At 59.9% G+C, this 25518-nt stretch overlaps 1 pseudogene; it reads left to right on the top strand.

The window, feature by feature from the left end:
- The first annotated feature begins 2562 nt into the window (after nucleotides 1–2562).
- LOC142870517 (uncharacterized) lies at nucleotides 2563–5545 on the top strand (annotated as a pseudogene).
- The last annotated feature ends 19973 nt before the right edge of the window (nucleotides 5546–25518 follow it).

Here is a 25518-nt window from a genome sequence, read left to right as displayed (position 1 = left end):
TGTCCGGGGCTGGGTGATCCGGGATGAAGCGGCCGTCGGACGCGACCGTGCCCGCGCGGCTCTGGGGGGCACGAAGTCTCCGGGCGAGCCGGGCAGGGGCCGAGGCACGGCGGCTGCACCGCGTGGTGAGAACGCGCGGCCCGCGCGACGCCGCCCCGCACCTCCCGCAGGCGCTGTGCCATTGCGCGCTCCCGCCCACGGCGCGCGCCCGCCGCTGCGCGTCCTCGCCACGCCCGCCGCTGTCGGGGCCGCGCATTTCGGCCGTTCCCACAGGCCGGCGGTGACCGCGCGTCTCGGTTCTAATGTGACATTCCTCAGCCGTGCGTGACGCGGGGCGGCTTCTACCGCTCGTCCGTGTGTCTGTGTGTCCCGCCTGGGGAGGTGTCTGTTCCGCTCTTCTGCCCGTCTATGCAGTCGGGTTGTCTGTGTTCGGATTGTTGGGCTGCCAGAGCTCTTTGGATGCCGGGGGTGTGCGCCCTTCCCAGACACGCGCTCTGTGATCGTCCCCCAGGTCACCGGTGTCCTTCCGTCCTCGCCACAGTCTCGTGCAGAGCCGAAGGTCCTAACTTTCGTAAAGCCTCACTCAACGATTGTGTGCTTCCGTGGTTTGGTATCTAAACACGCATTGCTAAGCCTAAGGTCACCTAGGTTTTCTCCTTTTTCTTATGCAGTTTTATAGTTTTGTGCTTTATCTTTGGTCTAGGATGAAAGCCCCCACTTTGAAATGTCCCACCTTTGGTGTCAAGCCAGTGTGCACCTTCCCCACGTTGACTACTGATTTTAGCTGCTATTCCCGTCCCCCCGAAATGTATAAAACCAGACTGTGACCCCCCCCCCCCCCGCCTCCGACCACTTACTCAAGGCTTCTTGGACACGGTTCCCCGGACCCCAGTCCCTCAGCTCAGCTCAGAATAAACCTCTTTAACTTGTTTTACAGAGTTAGTTTCTTCCTCCACTAACTTTGGCATATTGCAGAGCAATTGATTCTCGGATATAAACCTGTTTCCTGTGACCTTGCTTCACTTATTAGTGAACTCATCGATTCTTAGTTCCAGGAGGAGGTGGGCTTTCTTAGCCAATTTTTGGGGAATTTGTACATAGATAATCATGTCATCAACAAAAAAAGACAGTTTTATTTCTTCCTTCTGATTTGCTATATCTTTTATTTCTGTTTTCGAAGCTCATTCCACGAGCCGGGACTTCCAGGACGACTTGAGTGGGAACAGCAAGAGGGCGTGTTTGTTCTGTGCTCGGTCTTAGGGAGAAGGCACCTAGTTTTTCACGGTTAATTGCGACGTGAGCTGTTGTGTGTGTTTTCACGGATGTTCTTCCCAAGCTGGGGAGAGGCTCCCTGTGGCCCTGGGCTGCTGGGAACGTTACCATCAACAGGTGCTTTTCTGCATCGACGGCGTGCTCAGATGTTTCTTCTGTGACCTGTTGTCTTGCGGACGATGTTATCTCATTTTTGCATTTTTTTTTTTTGAGACAGAATCTCACTGGGTTGCCCGGGCTAGAGTGAGTGCCGTGGCATCAGCCTAGCTCACAGCAACCTCCATCTCCTAGGCTCAAGCAATCCTCCTGCCTCAGCCTCCTGAGTAGCTGGGAATACAGGCACGCACCACCATGCCCAGCTAATTTTTTCTATTTATTTTTAGTTGGCCAACTAATTTCCTTCTATTTCTAGTAGAGATGGGTTCTCGCTCTAGCTCAGGCTTGTTTGGAACTCCTGACCTTGAACAATCCACCCTCCTTGGCCTCCCAGGGTGGTAGGATTACAGGCATGAGCCACTGCGACAGGCCCATTTTTGCATCTTAAACCAGCCTTGTTTACCTGGGATAAATCCCACTCAGACCAGAGCCCAGTCGAGGTCGTGGTAGAGTGTGTGTGTGTGTGGAGGGGAGGGGGTTCTACAATCCTTTGCTTAGATCTCAGCGTTTCAGTGCCCTGTGTCCCAGGACCGTGACCTTCACAACTGTTTCCCAGTGGTGTCGCTTCTACCCCTTGGGGGCACAGGAAGGTTAGAGGGGCTGGGGCGGGGGAACCCCTTCCCCCAGGTGGGAGGAGGCTCTGGAAAACTCCAGACACCAGTTCTGTGGGTGAGGACATGGGGATGGCGGGGGACCCGGTGGAGACCGAAATCGGAACAGCCCGGGGTGGGGCGGCGAGAGGGGCTTCAGGAGTTAGCGAGGCGGGAAGGAAAGAACACAGGCCGGGCTTACGCTACGCACAGTGTTTATTTAGGGGGTTCAGGGTCAGGTCCCCACACCCAGAGAGGAAGGGTGGCCAAACTCCTGAAAGAAGAGGCAGCTCTCGGGGGCTCAGGGTCGGAGTGCCACCAAGGCCTCTGAGGGCAAGTTCGGGTGTCCAGTGAGGGGAGCAGGGAGGGGGTTCAGGAGGAGAAGGGGTGAATGAGCCAGGGGGCGGCCAGCCAGGAGGAGGCAGCCCTGGGCTCACCCCATCAGGACGACGTGCTTCAGGAGCTGCCATGTGGAGAGGACACCAGGGAGTGACGGAGGAGCAGCACCAGCCCAGGACAAGGACAGAGATGGCCTGGCCCCTGCATGAGTGGGGGCCACCTGGGGCCTGGGGAGAGCCTCAGATCTAACACTGGCAGCACACAGGGACACAGCAACTGGACTGGGAGCAACAGGGCTTGCAGCAGGTGGACTGGCAGCAGGTGGACTGGCAGCAAGATGACCCACAGCCCCCCTGGGAGCCCCCACAGGACCCACAGCCCCCCTTGCCACAGCTGGAGCAGGAACAGGCTGGCACACAGCAGCACACGGGCTTGCAGCAGCAGACAGGGACACAGCAGCCGGAGCCGCAGCCCCCACAGCCAGAGCCACAGCCCCCACAGCCGGAACCACAGCCCCCACAGCTAGACTGGCAGCAGCTGGACTGGGAGCAGCAGGGTTTGCAACAGCTGGACTGGCAGCAGCTGGACTGGGAGCAGCAGGGTTTGCAACAGCTGGACTGGCAGCAGCTGGACTGGGAGCAGCAGGGCTTGCAACAGCTGGACTGGCAGCAGGATGATCCACAGCCCCCCTTGGAGCCCCCACAGGACCCACAGCCCCCCTTGCCACAGCTGGAGCAGGAACAGACTGGCACACAGCAGCACACGGGCTTGCAGCAGCAGACAGGGACACAGCAGCCAGAGCCGCAGCCCCCACAGCCGGAGCCGCAGCCCCCACAGCTGGAGCTGCAGCCCCCACAGCCGGAGCCGCAGCCCCCGGAACAGCCACAGCAGCCCATGGTTCAGGTGGGTTGAGAGAGGAGCAGGTGGGAGGAGCAGGTGGGTGGAGCAGGTGGGAGGAGGTGCAGGTGTGGAGCCTCCTGTGCCCAGGCCCTTTTATACTCCTGCCCAGGGTCAGGTGTGAGGCTGGCACCCGGTCACTTCCTGCTTCCTGTTTGTGCCACGGGGCCAGGCTCTCCTCTGCCTTGGTTTCCTGGGTCCGCTGTTGTCACTGTGCTTTTCTGGAATGTGCTGTCAGGTGGGTGACGCGGCTCCTGTGTCCACAGCAGCGAGGGTGCAGCCGCCCGGACCTCCTGCCTGCGGCCTGAGCAGCCCAGAGGGAGCCTCCTGGGCTGAGCCATCTCCCAAAGCCACTCCCTCCTGGGGACAGCCTGCCTGTCCTCCTCAGGAGGTCCTGGCTGCGTCTGCAGCTGCTGCGACCCGTCCCCCAGGCGTGCGGCTGAGGGGCTCGGGCAGCCCCACAGGGGGAGGCAGAGGCCCTTCCAGGCAGAAGAGGGGGTGCCCGCCGGCTCCCCGCCTGCAGCTCCTGCCACCTGCCCCTCCCCCAGCTCCTCCGCAGGCCAAGCAAGCCCCCCCTGGGTAGCGGGTCCCCGGTGCCATCGCCCCAGTTCCCCGTCTCTGGGAGCGCCTAGCCAGCCCACAGACTCGGGGGTGCAGACACTGTCTGGCACCGGTGACACCTCCTATGGGTACGTTGGGGACCCACTCCCGGTGCCCTGGAGCCAGATCTCAGGGAGGGACACAGCTCAGCAGACGGCAGCCCTGGGTCTGCCCCGCCCTGGCTGCAGGCTGCCCGTCCTGCAGCCCCCGCCCCCCACAGCGGCCACAGGTGCGCTCGTTCCGTGCTGGACACAGGTTATTTATTTATTTTGGAGACAGTCTCGCTCTGTTGCCCGGGCTAGAGTGCCGTGGCGTCAGCCTAGCTCACAGCAACCTCAAACTCCTGGCTCAAGCAATCCTCCTGCCTCAGCCTCCAGAGTAGCTGGGACTACAGGCATGCACCACCATGGCCAGCTGATTTTTTCTATATATTTTTAGTTTGCCAATTAATTTCTTTCTATTTATAGTAGAGACGGAGTCTTGCTCTTGCTCAAGCTGGTTTCAAACTCCTGACCTCGAGCCATCCTCCCGCCTCGGCCTCCCAGAGTGCTGGGATTACAGGCGTGAGCCACCGCGCCCGGCCCAGGACGCAGGTTCTCACGCACTGGGGCTGACTCCCAGGGACTGCACTGACCAGACGGGAGAGGACTTATTGCCTTGTTACTTTCTTACTTTGGGGACTTCTTTACGTTTGTGCCCTTTGTTCTTGTTGGCCATTGTTTACCTCTGCGGTCGCCGAGCTGAACAAAGCAGACCCAGGACGGAGCAGCGGGGATGGACTTCCAGAACGTTCCAGCTGCTCTGTCCACACAGCGGTGTCCCCGTGCTCCCGCCCGTGAGCCGTGTCCGAGCGTGTTCCCCTGAGATGCGTGTGTAGGGATGACCACCGCATGCCTGTCTAGTCACATGTCACTTATTAGCTCATTTCAATTTTCTCATCTCTTTTGCTCAGAGCACCCATGGATGATTTCATCCTGTCTCCTTGCTCCACTCGGGGACGGGGCCGGGAGCCCTTCCTCCCCTGCTGTTGGTCGCGGATTCTTCTTTGACGTTCTAATGAGCCTCCCCTTGGGCAGGTCTGCGTGTGTGCACAGGAGCACGCAATTGTGCACGGAGTTGCTAGTGTTCACAGAGGCCCCGAGTCCGTGCTTGGCCCGTAGATCCCAGAATAAGCCCAGCAGCAGAGGGGCCCAGGCGGGAGGAAGCGGAAGTTTTCTGCTCAGTGTTCCTCCCCAGGGGTGGGGGGACGGGTCATGGGGTTTTCACTCCTCACCACCTGTCGCCACAGCGCGATGGCACAGGCGTGAGGGCGGTATTATTTCCGGGCGGCCAAGGGCAACTGCTTGCGCAGGGAGCGTGACGGTGTGAGGACCACAGACAGAGCCGAGCGTGGGAACATCAGGGACACGGCAACTTGCTTGTGGTGGAGGGGACAGGGGGCACCGATGGCGAGGGGCTGGGGGCCGGGTCACGGGAGGGAGGGTGACACCCCTCTCTCTCTCCGTCGTCACGCCCCTCCTGCGTGGAACCAGGCGCCAGGCCCGGCCCGGCCGCCAGCAGCCACGGAGCGTGTTTGGGGGAAGCGGGTCTCCAGCCCCCTCCCGCCCGCAGCAGATGCAGCCCCTGGCGACATCCTGACCGGAACCTCGGGAGGGACCCCGAGCCGGGACCCCAGGAACACGGAGCGCTGACAGAGAGGCTGAGAGGGAGGTGAGCACCCACAGGCGGAAGCCGGAAAGAGCGGCCCACCAGGAAGCCCAGTGATGAGAAGGAGGGAGAACAACGTAACAGGAGGGAGCAAGGTGGGAGCTGCCACCTGGCAGAAGCCAACAGGCAAATATCTGAAAATCTGAGCTTTAAAGGAAGCAAGATATAGGCAAACAGAACGCCACTGAGAATGGTTAAATAATCCCCATACATCGGGTTTTACAAAAAGAACAATGGGAACAACTTTCACTAGTAAATTTGAAAATGAGAAGAAACAGATACACATCTGGACAAAGAAGAAATGGTAAAATTTATACAAATAGATTTTTTTTTTTTTTTTGAGACAGAGCCTCACTCTGTTGCTAGGGCTAGAGTGCCGTGGCCTCAGCCTAGCTCACAGCAACCTCAAACTCCCGGGCTCAAGTGATCCACCTGCCTCAGCCTCCTGAGTTGCAAGGACCACAGGCATGCGCCACCATGCCCGGCTAATTATTTCTATATATTTTTATTTGGCCAATTAATTTCTTTCTATTTTAGTAGAGACGGGGGTCTCACTCTTGCTCAGGCTGGTTTCGAACTCCCGACCTTGAGCAATCTGCCCACCTCGGCCTCCCAGAGCGCTAGGCGTGAGCCACCGCGCCCGGCCCCCATTCTGTCTGTATGTACAACTTTATCTTGTGGAAACCAAGTTCAGCAAGAAACGTTCCAGCTAATAAATGAAGGAGAAGTGACAGACCTGTTAATAAACGCAGGCTTTTGATGAAAACTATGATGAGAACCTGGGTCTCTCGAATCCACTGCCTGCAGCCGACTCAGAGCTCAGAGGGAGCTTCCCGGCCTGGCACACCCGCATTAGGGTGCAACAGAAAGGTTAAAGGTCACTGAGCTAAACTCTCCTCTGCAGGACTGACGCCGCTGCCACCCAGAGCCCCGGATGGCAGGGGTGGTGACTGGGGAGGGTGAAAGGTGTCCTGGGCCTCCTGTCCTGGGCACAGGAAGGGTGGCAGGGGGCCCTTCCGCAAGCCCCCGCTAAGCTGGGCTGCAGCTCGGGTCTGCGTGCAGAGTGAGGAAGCTCAGAGCAGGGCCACCAGCTGGCCCGAGGTGGCGGCCACCTGAGCAGAGGGAAGCCCATGTTGTGGGGAGTCCCGGAAACTCGGGGGTGGCGTGTTTGGGCGGCTCCATCGGTCTGTCCTCGCTGACCCAGAAACCTCCCAGACAAGGCGGGTTTACGGGCGGGAGGTGGGTGGAAAGGAAACCGCCCGAGGCTGGCAGGTGGTTGGTGCTCTTGGCGAGACCGTCCCCGGCCACGGGTCTCCCGGGAGGGGTGGGAAAACTCGGGGCCACTTGTGTGTGGGTTGTCTCGGGGGCGGCAGTTACCGAGTCGTCGTAGGGAGGGGCTGGCAGAGGAGACCCTGCTGGTCTGCGAGGCAGAAGGGACGGTCAGAAACCCTGCAGGTCACGGACCCGCGGATTCGCAGTCCCGGCTGGTGCAGGTGACCCTGGACAGCCTGAGCGTCACAGCACAGCCGACACCCAGAGTGAAAGGAACCCACGGCACGCGGGTCACAGGTGGGCCACACCTGCGTGGTGGTGGCTGCGGCCCCGGCCAGCGGGGCGGGAAGGGCTGCCGGGCTCAGGTGGGTCCCGGAGCAGCTGCTGGAAACGTCTCCCCAGCGGCTCCCACGGCACACAAGATCCAGTTTCAGATCCATCCTGGAGCAAAACACGAAACGAAGGCTGGGCGCGGTGGCTCACGCCTGTAATCCCAGCACTCTGACAGGCCAAGGCAGGTGGATCACTCAAGGTCAGGAGTTCGAAACCAGCCTGAGCAAGAGTGAGACCCCATACCTACTAAACATAGAAATGAATTAATTCACAAACTAAAAGTATATAGAAAAAATTAGCCAGGTATGGTGGCACGTGCCTGTAGTACCAGCTACTCGGGAGGCTGAGGCAGGAGGATCGCTTGAGCCCAGGAGTTCGAGGTTGCTGTGAGCGAGGCTGACCCACGGCACTCAAGCCTGGGCAACAACAGAGTAAGAGTCTGCCTCAAAAAAAACATGAAACGAAAACTCAAACATTTCTAGAAGAAAACCTAGGAGATTTCTCACATAGATCACATCAAAGACAAAAGTGTTCAATCAGACTTCAAAATCAAGACTCTTCCCCATCAGAAGCAATTATTAATAAGATACGGATAAGGTAACCCGGACACGAGGAGAAAGTCACGCGTCTGTGTGTGCGTCTACCCATCTCTGCCAAAGCACTTTCCGTCTCCAGAATAGCAGCTCCAACACATCAGCAGCAGGGGAAAAGTGGAGAATTTGAACAGACGCATTTAACAAGGAAGGCGTGTGCATGATCAGCGCGTGGGAAGATTCCCACACACGTGAGTCACGGGAGAAAGGCAAACCGACGCCCGCGTGCGACCCTGTCTCCACCCACGCGGGCGGCTGGGACGGAAACGCCGACAGCAGCCACGCGGACAGACGGGGACGGCCGGTGCTCCCGCCGCGGCCGGGCTCGGCCGGAAACCGCCGGTTCCTGTAACGTGGAACCTGCGCCCGCCTGGGTCCAGCGAGTGCAGCCCTGGATATTTACCCAGAGAGATGGAAACCTCCGTCCACAAAAGGACTCGCGCACGAACGTCCACGGATGATTCGTGTGTCAGAGCCCCGAACCCGAGAGCAAGTCCGAGGTCTGTGCGCAGGAGAGGGGAGCCCAGCGGGATATACTTCTACCTGGAACGGTGCTCAGCGATTAAATGGGGAAGAAATCATGGGCCGGCCGCGATGGCCCACGCCTATAATCCCAGCACTCTTGGAGGCTCAGGCGGGAGGATCGCTCAAGGTCAGGAGTTGGAGACCAGCCTGAGCAGGGGCGAGACCCCGTCTCTACTAAAAATAGAAAGAAATTATCCAGACAACTAAAAATATGTCAAAAACTCACCCTGGGCGTGGTGGTGTGCGCCTATAGTCCCAGCCACTCAGGAGGCTGAGGTAGGAGGATTGCTTGAGCCCAGGAGTTTGAGGTTGCTGTGAGCCAGGCTGACGCCACGGCACTCTAGCCTGGGCAAAAGAGCAAGACGCTACTCAAAAAAAAGAACAAATCATGGATGTGCAGAACAACGTGATAGCATCCCATGGCAGAAACCGGAGCAAATGCGTGACGATCTCACACGCATGTATTGGACGGGGGACAAGAGGCGGCAGAGGAGCGTGTGCCCAGGGCCGGGCTGGCTGGCCGGGAGGAGGAGGGAACCTTCCGGGTGGTGAAATGGCCGGGGTCCCCTGAGGGTCGCACAGGGCTCAGTTCACCAGACTCATGAGCTGTGTTCTCAAAGGCTGTGCATTTCACGGCTGTGCGTTTTACCTCCAATAAAAATTGAAAGTGTGCCTTTAGAAAACGAAAGTCATTCGAGGGGACGGCTGATCACACAGTGTCCCTTCAAAGACAGTAAACCTGAAGTGACTCGTGGCCTCTTGCAAACATTCCCGAGGAAAACTGCTACCGACAAGCCTGGAAGGAGGGTTCCCACCTGCGCGGGGCTCCCGCGAGCCGGTGGGTCCCCCTGCCCGGGAGGGCGGCAGGGCCAGGACGGAGGGAATAGGAACCCGGACGTGCGATTGGCGTAGAACCCGCCTTCCCCAAAGTGCTGCTTTGCAGGTTTGTCAAAATACCGACCCAGGCAGACGTGGAGCTGGAACTAGAGATGTCTTCTTCCAGCTTAATGGTTTTTGGATATTTTACAAAAATGATAAGGAATTGATTTTTAAGGAGGGAAATGTAAACACTGTGCCCAGGAGTGGAGGATCTATTTCAATAAGGATTCAAGTGACGTAAGGACAGCGGGTCACCAGCCGCTCAGCCGTGACCGTCCCTGGGCTCCCGGGAGCCACCGTGCAGGCAGCTCAGCCTCTTCTCCAAAGGGAAGCGGCTCCAGGAAATGCCAAATTTAGATCCCAAAGACAGCGGACCTTGGTGGAGCTCATGGCAGCTCACGCCACCGGGAAGAGGCAAAAATAACACCTGTGCACAGGAAACATTGTAAACACAGAGGGAAGTAATCACGTGTTCAGTGCAAACACCTGGGCAGGGGTATAAAAACCCCGGGCTCAGGAGGCTCCATACCAGCACCTCCTTCCACCTGCTCCTCTCACCTGCTCTACTCTCCACCCACCAGAACCATGGGCTGCTGTGGCTGTTCCGGGGGCTGCGGCTCCGGCTGTGGGGGCTGCGGCTCCGGCTGTGGGGGCTGCGGCTCCGGCTGTGGGGGCTGCGGCTCCGGCTGTGGGGGCTGCGGCTCCGGCTGCTGTGTCCCTGTCTGCTGCTGCAAGCCCGTGTGCTGCTGTGTGCCAGCCTGTTCCTGCTCCAGCTGTGGCAAGGGCGGCTGTGGGTCCTGTGGGGGCTCCAAGGGGGGCTGTGGGTCCTGTGGGGGCTCCAAGGGGGGCTGTGGGTCCTGTGGGGGCTCCAAGGGGGGCTGTGGCTCCTGTGGGGGCTCCAAGGGGGGCTGTGGGTCATCCTGCTGCCAGTCCAGCTGCTGCAAACCCTGCTGCTGCCAGTCTAGCTGTGGGGGCTGCAGCTCCAGCTGTGGGGGCTGTGGCTCCGGCTGCTGTGTCCCTGTCTGCTGCTGCAAGCCCGTGTGCTGCTGTGTGCCAGCCTGTTCCTGCTCTAGCTGTGGCAAGGGCGGCTGTGGGTCTTCCTGTTGCCAGTCCTGCTGCAAACCCTGTTGCTGCCAGTCCACCTGCTGCAAACCCTGTTGCTGCCAGTCCAGCTGCTGCAAACCCTGTTGCTGCCAGTCCACCTGCTGCAAGCCCTGCTGCTCCCAGTCCAGCTGCTGTGCCCCCGTCTGCTGCCAGTGCAAGGTCTAGACTCTGTCTCCACCCCTCCTCTGGTCCCTGCAGGTCTGAGCAGCGCAGCAATGCCTGCAGCTGTGTGCAGGACTCCGGGAGCACACCTCTGGGCCTGTTGTCCTCTGGACTGGGCAGCCTGGTGCCCAGAGCTCAGCACTCAGCACCCAGCACTCAGTCCCCAGCCTCTGAGGTCAGAAGGGCTCCTGCACCTTGTACCCTTCCCATCTCTCCTACCAGACTCCCCCTCTTCCTCCTCTTCCTCCTCTCCCTCTCCTCGCCTCCTGCTGCAGTGTTCCCAGGGCTCGAGACACCAGGTCCCGTGGCCCCTCCTGTGAGCTTGCTGGGAGCTTCCTGAGCCTGGAGCCCCTGACCAGGGACCCTCGCTGGCCCCTGTCCCCGCCCCACCGCCTCCCGGCTCCTCCATCCCCTCCTCCTCTCCCCGCTCTGAGCCATCTGACCTGGAAGGACCCGCGTGGCCGGAGACCCCGGGACCCTCCCTTCGTGCGTGTGGCCCAGCTCCTGGCCTCGCAGCGCTGAGTCCCCCGTGAGGTCAGTCTGCATCTCCTCAATAAACACAACCCGCCTTTCCAAGTGTTCACACTGTGATTCTTTTTGCAGTTTGTGCATAGCTGCGCCCGTGCCTTCCGGAACCCTCTGCCCGCGCCGCCTGCTCCGTCAGCTCCCCAGGGCTGCGCGTCACGGACCCGGCGGGGCCAACAGCAGCCGTGCGCTGTCTCCCCGTCCGGACGCCGGGAGCCTGGGTCAGACGTCTCGGGGCTGGGTCCTTCTGAGGTCCGTCCTCTGGGCTGTGGACGGCGTCTTGTCCCTGTGCCCCGACACGGCCGTCCCTCCGTGTGTCTGTGTCCTCCTCTCCTCTTCTAGAGGGACACCGTCCTGTGGGAGCAGCGGCCACGGCTCCACTGTGCCGCGTCTTGACTACCGAGTTTCCCCCAAAATAAGACGGGGTCTTATATTTATTTTTCCTCCAGAAGACACCCCAGGGCTTATTTTCAGGGGATGTGTCATTTTTTTTAAGTACTGTACAACCATCTACATTGATTCAAATAGAGTTAAGTCGTCGTCTTCTGGAACATCGTCATCCCTCTCCAAACCCAGAATTCCATCCTGGATGTCTTGTGACTCTGTTTCCTTTAGAACCATCGGCCCCGATCTCTCGTGTTGAGCCACAGAGCTCTCACGGGGCAGATGAGAAGGGCTGCTCGTGTTCTTTCCCGCTCCCCGACGACACTCATGGGTTGTGCAGATGTGCTGCGCAGCCAAGCCTGTCACCAGGGCTTATTTTCACAGCCACGCCCATCACCAGGGCTGATTTTCATAGCCACGCCCATCACCAGGGCTTATTTTCACAGCCACGCCCATCACCAGGGCTGATTTTCATAGCCACGCCCATCACCAGGGCTGATTTTCATAGCCACGCCCATCACTAGGCTTATTTTCATAGCCACGCCCGTCACTAGCTCTTATTTTCGGGGTAGGGCTTCTATTGCACACATGCTTAGACATTCTGCTAGGGCTCATTTTATGGGCAGGTCTTATTTTGGGGAAAACACGGTAATCACATCTTTAAAGACCTGTCTCCAAGTGAGGTTGCATCCCTCGGTGCTGGGGTTGGGACGGTGACGTGGAATGGGGACGTCACTCAGCCCCTGACACCGACGTGGCTCAGAGGGTCACCTCCCTCCCGCCTTCCAGAGACAGGACGTGAAGGCAGCTCTGGCATCTCCTCCCACTCGGCTGCACTTGTCCCCAAACCCTGCAGAACCTTCCCTGCGTGTCGCCTGGCAAGTGCTGGGACTACAGGCATGGGCCACCTTGTCCGGCTACTTTTTTTCTAAATATTTTTATTTGGCCAATTAATTTCTTTCTATTTTTAATAGAGACAGGGTCTCTTGATCAGGCTGGTTTCAAACTCTTGACCTTGAGCCATCCTCCCGCCTTGGCCTCCCGGAGTGCTAGGATTACAGGTGTGAGCCACCACGCCCCGCCTCTTTAATAAGTTTGGCAAGATACTATTCACAACCTAGAAACGTCCCCAAGAATAGAGATTTTATAAAGTAATATTTAAAGGGCTGTATTGATAAAGGTAACATTCTAAAAAGTCGCTGTGATGGTCAGAAAGCAAAGGACCCTCAGACCCAACAGGCACGAGGGCACTGAGCCCACAGGGGGAGAGATGGAAGATTCCGGCAGGGCTGGGCTAGAGACCGACCCTCTCTGGAAGGGGACCCCGGGAGCCGTGCATCTGCCCTGGTCCAGGCTGGGGGAATTCTTCCTGAAATACGTCCCTGTGAGCTGCTCTTTGGGGCACTGGCGCCACATGTGCTCTGCCTTGGAGATCTGAACACGGAATCCAGGATTCCACGTAGAGTCCCCTGGCGTGGCCTGTCCCAGGCGGGTGGAAGAGCAACTCTAGTCCCCTCTGGAGATCCCACCCTTCAACAGGCGTGAAGGATTCCCACCCGTGACATTCCACGGAACGTGAGCTCACAATCAACAATCACAAAAGGCAGACACGCACACAGGTCACGGCAGCGAGCTGGAAGAGCTTGACAGAGAATGGGTCTAGCCGACGCTCTGGGTAGTAAAGTCTGCAGCACAGAACACAAAGCAGGTTCCCTTGCGAGGACTGGAAGACTGAAAGGTCAGACAGACACCAGGGCAAGGACAGGAGAACAAAGCACGTCAGGCCGTTCTGCAGAAGGATATAAAGTTCTATAAACAAAAACACGGTGATTGGATTTCAAAACCCCATGGGCACGTTTACAGCAAGGGGAAAGAGCACGCACCGATTAGAAAACGGACATTAATATCTTATCTGTGATTCGATGCTGAAACACAACGAGAGGTCGTGGCTGATCTGTGCGAGGCGTGGAGAACGGTCACGAGGGCGCACACGCAAGTGACCGGAATCCCACAGGGAGGCGACAGAAATGGCAGGGGAGAGGTGATATTCAGAGATGACGTGGGGGAATGTTCTAGAATTTATCACAAATGCCAGTTCAGTATATGATCCCAGACAGGATACATTTTTGAAAAAGCCGTAACGAGACTCCGAAGAGCAAGTTGAAGGAAACTCACCCCCCGGGCGGACCCTGACGTCCAGGCGGTTCCGGGCGCCGAGACTCGGTGGGGAGCGAACCCACAACCGCCGACCGCCGTGGGCCGCCGGGCTGGGAGGACACGACGGAGAGCGACCTGCCACTGGACGGAGGACCATGCTCAGAGGAAGGGACGGAGCAGGGCGGGAGGAGGGCTAGCACACAGGGCGTCCCTGTCGCGTAGGGGTGGGGCGGTTCTCAGGGGACCGAGTCTCTGCGCACAGACCGCGCAGGTGAGGAGCTGGGCCACGCGGGTCCCACCCACGGCGGGAGGTCGTCCCACATCTGTCCCTGTCACTGTTGGGCGCTGCAGACAAGGGAGTCGGCAAAGCCACAGAGAGTTCGAATCCCGCTTGCACAGGGCAAACCCACGGGGCGTGAGAATCCCACCACGCACAGGGCAAACCCACGGGGCGTGTGAATCCCGCCACGCACAGGGCAAACCCACGGGGCGTGTGAATCCCGCCTGCACAGGGCAAACCCACGGGGCGTGTGAATCCCGCCTGCACAGGGCAAACCCACGGGGCGTGTGAATCCTGCCTGCACAGGGCAAACCCACGGGGCGTGTGAATCCCGCCTGCACAGGGCAAACCCACGGGGCGTGTGAATCCCGCCACGCACAGGGCAAACCCACAGGGCGTGTGAATCCCGCCACGCACAGGGCAAACCCACGGGGCGTGTGAATCCCACCATGCACAGGGCAAACCCACGGGGCGTGTGAATCCCACCATGCACAGGGCAAACCCACGGGGCGTGTGAATCCCGCCACGCACAGGGCAAACCCACGGGGCGTGTGAATCCTGCCTGCACAGGGCAAACCCACGGGGCGTGTGAATCCCGCCACGCACAGGGCAAACCCACGGGGCGTGTGAATCCCGCCTGCACAGGGCAAACCCACGGGGCGTGTGAATCCCACCATGCACAGGGCAAACCCACGGGGCGTGTGAATCCCGCCACGCACAGGGCAAACCCACGGGGCGTGTGAATCCTGCCTGCACAGGGCAAACCCACGGGGCGTGCGAATCCCGCCACGCACAGGGCAAACCCACGGGGCGTGTGAATCCTGCCTGCACAGGGCAAACCCACGGGGCGTGTGAATCCCGCCACGCACAGGGCAAACCCACGGGGTGTGTGAATCCCGCCACGCACAGGGCAAACCCACGGGGCGTGTGGATCCCGCCTGCACAGGGCAAACCCACGGGGCGTGTGAATCCTGCCTGCACAGGGCAAACCCACGGGGCGTGTGCAGACTCCTGCACGCAGCAACAGTAGCACAGATATTTACAAAGCGCACGGGGAAAGCTGGTACAACTGCCCGACTTGCAAAGCCGGCCCCAGTAATCAGGAGAGAAGGCGCCACTCTGGTCAGAGTCTCCGACTGCGGAATAATTATAAAAGTCGCCCACAGAAAGGTCACTGGAGAAGCCCCTCATCCGTGCAAAGTGACGGGCGCTGCTGGCCGGGGCACCTGCTGCCCCTCCCCCCCAGAGGTCGGCAGGTGGCGCTGACAGGTCCCGGCCCCCACCCCTCTACCTAGTGACAGCCGTCCCCAGGGAGCCGGACCCACCGATGTCCCACCAGCGCACGTCCACTGGGTCCTGGCAGCCAGCGCCCTGAGCGTGAAGACCGCACCGGGGACTGTCGGCCACAGCAGGCGGCCCAGCCCGCCCATGCTGCCATCTTCACCCACTCGCACCACGCCTGACCGCCACGCGCCCCGTGGCTCGGTGCCACCGTCCTGGGCCAGCCTGAACCCTGTGTGCACTGCGCTCTGGGCCGGCAGCCTCTGCACCGTGGATAGCCGGGGCCGCATCAGCCCCAGCTGCAGGGGTGGCCGGGCGCAGGCAGGGCTCTGGCCTCACTCCCAGGTCCTGAGGACGACGGGGATGTCTGAACCCTGCGCGTGAGTCACTCCCTGGGAGAGCTGCGCCCGCGTAGGGCCCCTGGCTGCTGACCCGGCACCCCCACCTGGGCCTCTGCTCCCACCCGGCTCCCGGCAGGAGTGTCCTTGTCCTCTGCTGCTCTGTCACCACCTGCCACCCCCCCACCACCTCTGGGGCTGCTCCTCAGGACAAGGGCTGGACCACGCAGCGGCCCCAGAGCAGGACGCAGGTCTGCTCACCTGTCCCCAAGCACCGCGCGGTGTCACCTGCCCTTCTGGGGTCCGAGAGCCATCGCCCGTCCCGGGGCCTGGTGCAGACATGGGGAGGAGGGACAAAGGCTCGACCCCGACTGCTGAGACCCTGCCCTCGGCCGCCGCAGGGAGGACACTGCGTCCTGGGCAGGCGGCAGCATCAGGTGGGGAGGGGCCCGGCCCCGCAGGGGAGGGGACAGACGGGGACCCTGACCTCCGTCACTCAGGGGCACAGGGGGCTGAGGAGGGCATGAGGCACAGGTGGTCTCAGTGGTTCCCACGCAGCACTTGGGGGTGGGGGTTGCCAGCCCCACCCTACAGAAGAGGAAACTGAGGCTGGGACCTATTGGATCCTCCCACAGCACAGGGAGACTGAGAGGCGGGCCAGGGACACTGTCTGGGCCCGAGGGGAGGACACCCGTCCTGCCAAGGTGAGCCGGCCTTGGAGCTGCTTCTCCTTCCGACAGGAATTCCGTGAGGAAATGTCCCTGGGGAAAGCCCATGTTGGAATCCAGGAAACAGCGACGCAGCCGAAGAAAAGCAGGAGCACGTGCCTCCCGGAGGAACAACAGGGAAGAGACACGGGTCACGGGGTGTTCCCAGCCGGGTATTAAGGGCCCGGGCTCAGCAGGCTCCACACCTGCACCCTCCTCCCACCTGCTCCTCCCACCTGCTCCTCGCACCTGCTCCTCTCTCCACCCACCAGAACCATGGGCTGCTGTGGCTGTTCCGGGGGCTGCGGCTCCGGCTGTGGGGGCTGCGGCTCCGGCTGTGGGGGCTGCGGCTCTGGCTGTGGGGGCTGTGGCTCCGGCTGCTGTGTCCCTATCTGCTGCTGCAAGCCCGTGTGCTGCTGTGTGCCAGCCTGTTCCTGCTCCAGCTGTGGCAAGGGGGGCTGTGGGTCGTGTGGGGGCTCCAAGGGGGGCTGTGGGTCCTGTGGGGGCTCCAAGGGGGGCTGTGGGTCCTGTGGGGGCTCCAAGGGGGGCTGTGGGTCCTGTGGGGGCTCCAAGGGGGGCTGTGGGTCTTGTGGGGGCTCCAAGGGGGGCTGTGGGTCCTGTGGGGGCTCCAAGGGGGGCTGTGGGTCTTGTGGCTGCTGCCAGTCCAGCTGTGGGGGCTGTGGCTCCGGCTGCTGTGTCCCTGTCTGCTGCTGCAAGCCCGTGTGCTGCTGTGTGCCAGCCTGTTCCTGCTCCAGCTGTGGCAAGGGGGGCTGTGGGTCTTCCTGTTGCCAGTCCAGCTGCTGCAAACCTTGCTGCTCCCAGTCCAGCTGCTGCCAGTCCAGCTGCTGCAAGCCCTGCTGCTCCCAGTCCAGCTGCTGTGTCCCTGTCTGCTGCCAGTGCAAGATCTGAGGACCCGGCCCCTGCACCCTGCCGAGCTCTGGCTGCTCCTGGACTCGGGGACAGGATGGGCTCCCGGCCACGTGGCCTCTGGAGCTGCCCCACCCCCCGCCCTCCTCCCCTGCCTGCTGCCCTGGGTCGCCAGGGAGACCCCAGTCCTGGGGCAGACAGCAGCCAGGGGAGCCCCCAAACCTGCGACCCCTGGAGCTGTCAGCTGCTTTTGCCACAAGAGTTGGTGGAGCCCTGGCAGGTCTGCGTGTGCCCCGCCCTTTCTGACTCTGCCTGTCCAGGTGGGAGCTGCACCTGGCGTCCCTAATAAACCTCCCGCCCTCACCGCTGTCTCGCGCGGGTTCCTCACTCGGCATCTTCTGTGGAAGTCGCCGGGCTCAAAGCCGCACGGCCGTGTCAGACTCTGGCAAATGCAGCCAGAGACCATCAGCGGGTGGGGGGCCGTCGTGCTCGGTTTGCCCGACTACAGGGTCGAGCTCTAGATCCCGAACCGCAGGTCCCCGCGTGAGTCTCACGGCACGGCTCCCAGCTCGGGGACAGCTCACCGCAGCGCGGGACACCTGCCCACAGAGCTCCCGACTGCGGGTCCACGTCCCGCCCGGCAGCGACCGACTCTCACCTGGCGGCCAGCCGCTGCCGGCGCCTTCGAGCTTCCTTTACGGCGACCTGCGCAGCCCCCTCCATCCCACGGGAACGCTGCCCCGCTCGGGGGTCTCCGCGCCGGCCGGGCCCTGGTCCGTGCGGGCATCCCGGACGCAGTCCTGCCTCTGCGTGCCGCCCCCAGAGGAAACGACTTCTCCCTGAGATCTGTCTCTCTCTGTTTCCATGTTGACGACGATCAGCAAGATTCCTCCGTCCCGCCTCATTCCGCCCGTGACACTCCGTGTGCGAGGTCACGTCACGCTGCCTCGGCCGGCCGGTCCGCTCTCGTGACCGCCCGCACGGCGTCCGCGTGGGGCGGGGGGAGGACGGGGCCTGGGAGGCGGGGAGGACGCCACCGGCCTCCCGAATCTCAGCGCCTTGGGAGAATGTGGAAACCGAGGACAGGAGGCTTGCCGAGAGCACTTGCGGTTCAGGCTCCGAGTGACCCGCCTGTGGGGGGACAGGCCCAGGGCCACGTCTGGGCACGGGGGAGTTCCACCTGGGGCCTGAGGGGTGGGGAGGGGGTGGCCCAGCAGCGGGAGGGGGTGGGGCATGGGGCGGGGGTGGGGCATGGGGCGGGGCGGGGGCCTGGGGACGTGTGACTTGTGCTGGGGGTCGGGCGGAGTCTGAACAGGCCCCTCTGGCAGAACCCGAGAGCCTCGGTGTCACGGGACGGTGTCCCGAGAACTGGAACCAAGCCGGGCCGGGCCGCTGAGGAACGCGGCGCGGCCAGAGGAGCTCAGGTGCAGCCCTGGGGACGCCAAGCTGGGCGCCGGCGGGGACGGACCAGAGATGCCCAGACACACGGAGGTCAGCTGGGCTGACATTTGGGCAGCCAGGGACGACAGGACCGGGAGAGGTGGCAGGAGGTCAGCAGCCCACGAGGACCTGCCACAGGCTGCTACGTGTGCAGCAGGGTCCCGCCAGGGAGGCAGAACCAGCAGGCGGCCACACGTGGACACACGCAACTTATAATAGACACGTGGACACGCACACTGTGCTATAGAAACGTGGACACTCCATATTACAGACATGTGGACACACACAATGTATTACAGACTCATGGACATGCTCACAATATTACAGACATGTGGACACGCACAACATACTATAGACACGTGGACACGCACACTGTACTATAGACACGGGGACATGCACACTGTACTATAGACACGGGGACATGCACACTGTATTATAGACATGTGGACATGCACAAAGTACCATAAACACATGGACACACACTGTATTTATAGACACCTGGAAACACACTGTATTTATAGACATGTGGGTACACTATAGACACATGGACACACTATAGACACGTGGACACACTATAGACATGTGGACACACACTGTTTATAGACAGGTGGACACACACTGTATTTGTAGACACGTAGACACACTATAGACACGTGGACACACTATAGACATGTGGACACACACTGTTTATAGACAGGTGGACACACACTGTATTTGTAGACACGTACACACACTATAGACACGTGGACACACTATAGACATGTGGACACACACTGTTTATAGACACGTGGACACACACTGTATTTATAGACACGTGGATACACTATAGACACATGGACACACTATAGACACGTGGACACACTATAGACACGTGGACACACTATAGACATGTGGACACACACTGTTTATAGACAGGTGGACACACACTGTATTTGTAGACACGTAGACACACTATAGACACGTGGACACACTATAGACACGTGGACACACTATAGACATGTGGACACACACTGTTTATAGACAGGTGGACACACTGTATTTGTAGACACGTACACACACTATAGACACGTGGACACACTATAGACATGTGGACACACACTGTTTATAGACACGTGGACACACACTGTATTTATAGACACGTGGATACACTATAGACACATGGACACACTATAGACACGTGGACACACTATAGACACGTGGACACACTATAGACATGTGGACACACACTGTTTATAGACAGGTGGACACACACTGTATTTGTAGACACGTAGACACACTATAGACACGTGGACACACTATAGACACGTGGACACACTATAGACATGTGGACACACACTGTTTATAGACACGTGGACACACACTGTATTTGTAGACACGTAGACACACTATAGACACATGGACACACTATACACATGTAGACACACACTGTATTTATAGGCACGTGGACACACTATAGACATGTGGACACACACTGTATCTATAGACACGTGGACACACTATAGACATGTGGACACACACTGTTTATAGACAGGTGAACATACACTGTATTTGTAGACACGTAGACACACTATAGACACGTGGACACACTATAGACATGTGGACACACACTGTTTATAGACACGTGGACACACACTGTATTACAGACACATGGACACGCACACTGTACTTATAAACACACACGTACATACATAAAGACACACTCACCCACGTACATGCACTGTGCTACGGGACACTGACCGGCACAGTCCTGGCGCGGTTAAGCAGCGTCCCTAAGGCTGTCCCCACCCCGACGTGGAGCGCAGCATCCAGAGCACGAGGTCAGGACGGAAGGTCACGCGGAGGTTGATCCCACAGGTGCGATCGGGAGCCCCGGGAGGACGGGCTAAACCCGTGTCCACTTTGGCCGCCACTGACCGTGTCGGGGGTATCCTGCAGGTGCCAGGCCCCAGCCGGGCTGACCACACACGCAGCACCACGGCCACGCCGTCTGCGGCTGCACCAGGCTGCGGTTCCTTCCCTCCAGCCCGGATCCTCCCTGACTCCCCTTCTCAGCCTCTGCCCGTGCCCGCCCCCCCACCCCCGACTGGGACTTGCAAGAAAGCAAATTCCAGGGACAGTGACCACGTCCAGACCCCTGAAATCTGCGAACGCCACCTCGTAGGGGAACGGAATGCATGCTGCCTCGCTTTGATAAGCACCTTTGCAGACACAGTTATGTTCAGGGCCGTGAGGCGAGCTCAGCGGGACTCCCTGGCGGCCCTGACGGTCGTGGACGCAGGGCGGAGGCACAGACAGAGGGAGGTGCCAGGAGAGGGGAGTGACGGGGCAGAGGCCCCGGACGGCTGCTGTCCCCCAGAAGCGGGGAAGCACACGGACTCTGGCGGGGCCTGGGGGGGCTGCGGTCCTGCCCCGCCTGACTCGGACCTCTCCCCTCCCGGAGTGAGCGAAGAAGTTTCTCCAGTTCAAGGCGCTCAGTTTGCAGGCGTGCGCGACGGCAGCCACGGAAAGCGAGTCCGGACACCACGGCTAGTGGCCCTGCAGCCAGGTCCCTGCCCGGTGCCACCTCCCGGGGAACCAGCTCTTCCTCCATGTGACGGGAGACGTCTGCACCCAGGATGGAGACAGTCGCCCCGACCCCAGGGACGATCGCACCCTCCACAGTGACTTGAGCTGTTTACGTCATTTAATTTAATTTTATTTTTTTACTTTTGAAAACATTTTTAGGCCAGGCATGGTGGCTCACGCCTGTCATCCTAGCACTCTGAGAGGCCGAGGCGGGCGGATCACTCAAGGTCAGGAGTTCAAAAGCAGCCTGAGCAAGAGCGAGACCCCGTCTCTACTAAAAATAGAAAGAAATTAGTCAGTCAACTAAACATATATAGAAAACACTAGCTGGGCATGGTGGTGCATGCCTGCAGTCCCAGCTACTCGGGAGACTGAGGCAGTAATATTGCTTGAGCCCAGGAGTTGGAGGTTGCTGTGACAGCAAGGCTGACGCCACGGCACTCACTCTAGCCCGGGCAACAGAGTGAGACTCTGTCTCAAAAAAAATAAAATGAAAAATTTTTTTACTCATCATCTTGCTGTTTAAACATCAAAGTTATATCAATATTTAAGGATAAACAGGGCATTTAAAATGACGTGTCTTGGAAACTGAGGCACAGTGCTGACTGCCAGCACTACGCTCTGTTCCTGGTGGAGTCGTCTTGTCTCTTCTTTTACATCCCAGGTTTCCCCTCCGGCCACCCTGACTTCTGTGGTCGCAAGTTGATCTGGAGGAAAGTCGGCCCTCCCTCCAGAGAACCAGGACTCTCTGTGGCCATCGGAAAATTCTTTCCAACACGCCTGAGCTCCATGGATAGCTCACTCAGGCGTGTCCCCGGCCCGACCACGGCCACGCCGCGTGTGTCGCAGGGGCTGAGCGTGGCAGCGCAGTCCTGCCAGCAGGAGTCTGGCCCCCCCCCCCCCCCCCGCTGAGCTGCCGGACTCTTCTCTTCTGCATGTATTCTAGAATCGCCAAGGTCGGTTTAATTTGGGGAATCTGACCCTTCAGCCCCCTTTTCCTTTGAGTGAGGCCGAGCCCCATGAACTCACACCGCGGGGCCCGTCCGTGTCGGTCCCGGGCCCGCGCACGAAAGCGTCTGCGTCTCCAGGAACACAGCGGCAGGGCGCCCCGGGGGAGCCGCCGCCGTCCCCGCAGTCCCTTCTCCTGTGCCACAGCCGTCCTCAGCACAGCCGTCTGGGGGTGCGAGCGCGACCTCACTTAGTTTTAATCCACTTGACTGTGACCCTCCCGGGAGGCCAGTGCAGGCCACGTGGACGCCCACGAGGCAACGTCAGAGCCTTAAGTCCCCGACAGGATGGAGAAGGCTCCAGGACAAGGAGCTGAGAACTCACACCCCCACGGCGCAGGCTCAGGCCCCACCTCGCAGAGTTGGACCAACTCGGGCACCTGAGCCACCAGGAAGTGCCACCAAGCTGCACGCATGGCACCGTGGGGCTCCGTGACCACACCATGGATTTGCAGTGCTCTTTTTTATTTCAACATATTATGGGGGTACAAACGTTAAGGTTACGTACATTGCCCTTGCCTCCCTTCCCCCCCGAAGTCAGAGCTTCAAGCCTGTCCATCACCCAGACGGTGCCCATGGGCTAGAGTGCCGTGGCGTCAGCCTCGCTCACAGCAACCTCCAACTCCTGGGCTCAAGCGATCCTCCTGCCTCAGCCTCCCGAGTAGCTGGGACTAAAGGCATGTGCCACCATGCCCGGCTAATTTTTTCTATATATTTTTAGTTGGCCAATTAATTTCTTTCTATTCTTTTTTAGTAGAAACAGGGTCTCACTCTTGCTCAGCTCAGCTTTCAAACTCCTGACCTTGAACGATCCACCCGCCTCAGCCTCCCAGAGTGCTGGGATGACAGGTGTGAGCCACCGCGCCCGGATGTGCAATGCTTGTTTTTGACTCACTGAATTTTTAAAAGTTCCCTCTGGGCCGTGTCTGCGTTTCCAGGCTCCCCAGAGGTCCCCAGCCCCCTGGAGCAGGTGCCGCGCCCTCTGTGCTCTCTGCCCGAGGCCTCAGCCTGTGCCCAGCGGGTGTCGTGACGGCAGTCACAGGAGTGGACGGGCACCCAGAGGAATCGAGGCTGAACAGGGACACGGAGCAGCAGGGGCCGGAGCGAGCGAGGGCAGCAGGAGAAAGTCACCGACCGAGACCGGAATAAGGAACCAGCGTGAGGCGGCGGTGAGGGCGGGGGGTTGATTAGGGACGCCAGGTGCAGCTCCTGCCTCCACAGGCAGAGTCAGATGGGCGGGGCCCGCCCAGACTCGCCAGGGCTCCACCCACTGTCCACGCAAGAGCAGCTGACAGCCCCAGGGGTAGCAGGTTTGGGGCTCCCCTGGCTGCTGTCTGCCCCAGGACTGGGGTCTCGCTGGCGACCCAGGACAGCGGGCAGGGGAGGGGGGCTGGGGGTGGGGCAGCTCCAGAGGCCGCGTGGCCGGGAGCCCATCCTGTCCCCGAGTCCAGGAGCAGCCAGAGCTCGGCAGGGTGCAGGGGCCGGGGCCTCGGAGGCTGGACATGGGGAGTGAAGAGAGGGGACGCCAGATTCCCTGAGGACAGGAGACCCCGCAGCCGCCAGGTGAAAGGTGTGCGTCTCCTACTCCAGGAGCACTGGGACCCCTCAGTGCAGAGACTCGGCCTCCAACACGGGCAGACGAAGGTGTCCCAGGTGAGCTGGCGGGGTCTGGGGGCTCTGCCTGTCTTGGGAGAAGTGGACCTGCGGGGCCCATCGAGGGCGGGGCCAGAGCCTCAGATCTTGCACTGGCAGCAGATGGGAACACAGCAGCCGGCCTGGGAGCAGGAAGCCCCACAGCCCCCCTTGGAGCCACCACAGCTGGAGCAAGAACAGGCTGGCACACAGCAGCACACGGGCTTGCAGCAGCAGACAGGGACACAGCAGCCAGAGCCGCAGCCCCCACAGCTGGAGCTGCAGCCCCCACAGCTAGACTGGCAGCAGCTGGACTGGGATCAGCAGGGCTTGCAGCAGCTGGACTGGCAGCAAGATGACCCACAGCCCCCCTTGGAGCCCCCACAGGACCCACAGCCCCCCTTGCCACAGCTGGAGCAGGAACAGGCTGGCACACAGCAGCACACGGGCTTGCAGCAGCAGACAGGGACACAGCAGCCGGAGCCGCAGCCCCCACCGCCGGAGCCGCAGCCCCCACAGCCGGAGCCGCAGCCCCCCGAACAGCCACAGCAGCCCATGGTTCTGGTGGGTGGAGGGAGGAGCAGGTGGGAGGAGCAGGTGGGAGGAGGGTGCTGGTGTGGAGCTGCCTAAGCCCGGGACGTTTATACACCTGCCCAGGGGTGCTGGTGACCACTGTGGCCCTTCCTTGTGTCTATTTTTGTACTTTCCCAGGAGAAACTGTGTGTCACTTAAAACAACAAAAACACACACACACTTGCATTTTGAGATCATCACGCACGGTGCATTGCAAAGATTGTGCAGACACCTGTGCACCCACCCAGCCACCGTGACCACCTCTTTCCTTCTTTTTTTTGAGACAGACTCTCACTGTGTTGCCCAGGCTAGAGTGAGTGCCGTGGCGTCAGCCTAGCTCACAGCAACCTCCAAGTCCTGGGCTCAAGCGATCCTCCTGCCTCAGCCTGGCAAGTACCTGGGACTACAGGCGTGCGCCACCGTGCCTGGCTAATTTTTTGTATGAATTTTTAGTTGGCCAATTAATTTCTTTCTATTTGTAGTAGAGACGGGTCTCCCTCTTGCTCATGCTGGTTTTGAACTCCTGACATTGAGCGATCCGCCTGCCTCGGCCTCCCAGAGTGCTAGGATTACAGGCGAGAGCCACCACGCATGGCCTTCCTCTTTGTCTTGGTGCTAAAGCGCAGCTTGCCGACAATTTCCCGGAGCCTTACCCACATACCTAACCGTGCGCCTGGCTCCCTGGCGTCAAGCACAGTCACGGCACTGGCCGCCCTCACCTCCTGCATCCACAGAGCTTCCTCATCTTCCCAAAGTGAAGCTCTGTCGGAGTCGATGTCACGATGGAAAAGCCTCCAGGACAAGGAACTGAGAACTCACACCCCCACGGCGCAGGCTCAGGCCCCACCTTGCAGAGTTGGACCAACTCGGGCACCTGAGGCACCAGGAAGTGCCACGAAGCTGCACGAGGGGCAACTTGGGGTCTGTGACCCCTCGATGGACTTTGCAGTGCGTCTTTTTAAATTTCAGCATGTTATGGGGGTACAAACGTTAAGGTTACGTACATTGCCCTTGCCTCCCTTCCCCCCTGGAGTCAGAGCTTCAAGCCTGTCCATCACCCAGATGGTGCCCATGGGCTGGAGTGCCGAGGCATCAGCCTCGCTCACAGCAACCTCCAACTCCTGGGCTCAAGCGATCCTCCTGCCTCAGCCTCCCAAGTAGCTGGGACTACAGGCATGCGCCACCATGCCCGGCTCGTTTTTTCTATATATTTTTAGTTGGCCAATTAATATCTTTCTTTTTTTGTTTTTTTTTTTAGTGGAGATTGCGTCTCACTCTTGCTCAGTTGCTTTCCAACTACTGACCTTGAATGATCCACCCGCCTCGGCCTCCC

Source organism: Microcebus murinus, chromosome 4 (genome assembly GCF_040939455.1).
Source record: "Microcebus murinus isolate Inina chromosome 4, M.murinus_Inina_mat1.0, whole genome shotgun sequence".
Taxonomy (NCBI): Eukaryota; Metazoa; Chordata; class Mammalia; order Primates; family Cheirogaleidae; genus Microcebus; species Microcebus murinus.
Note: the sequence above shows the minus strand (reverse complement) of the source record. Positions and strands in the feature narration are given on the sequence as shown.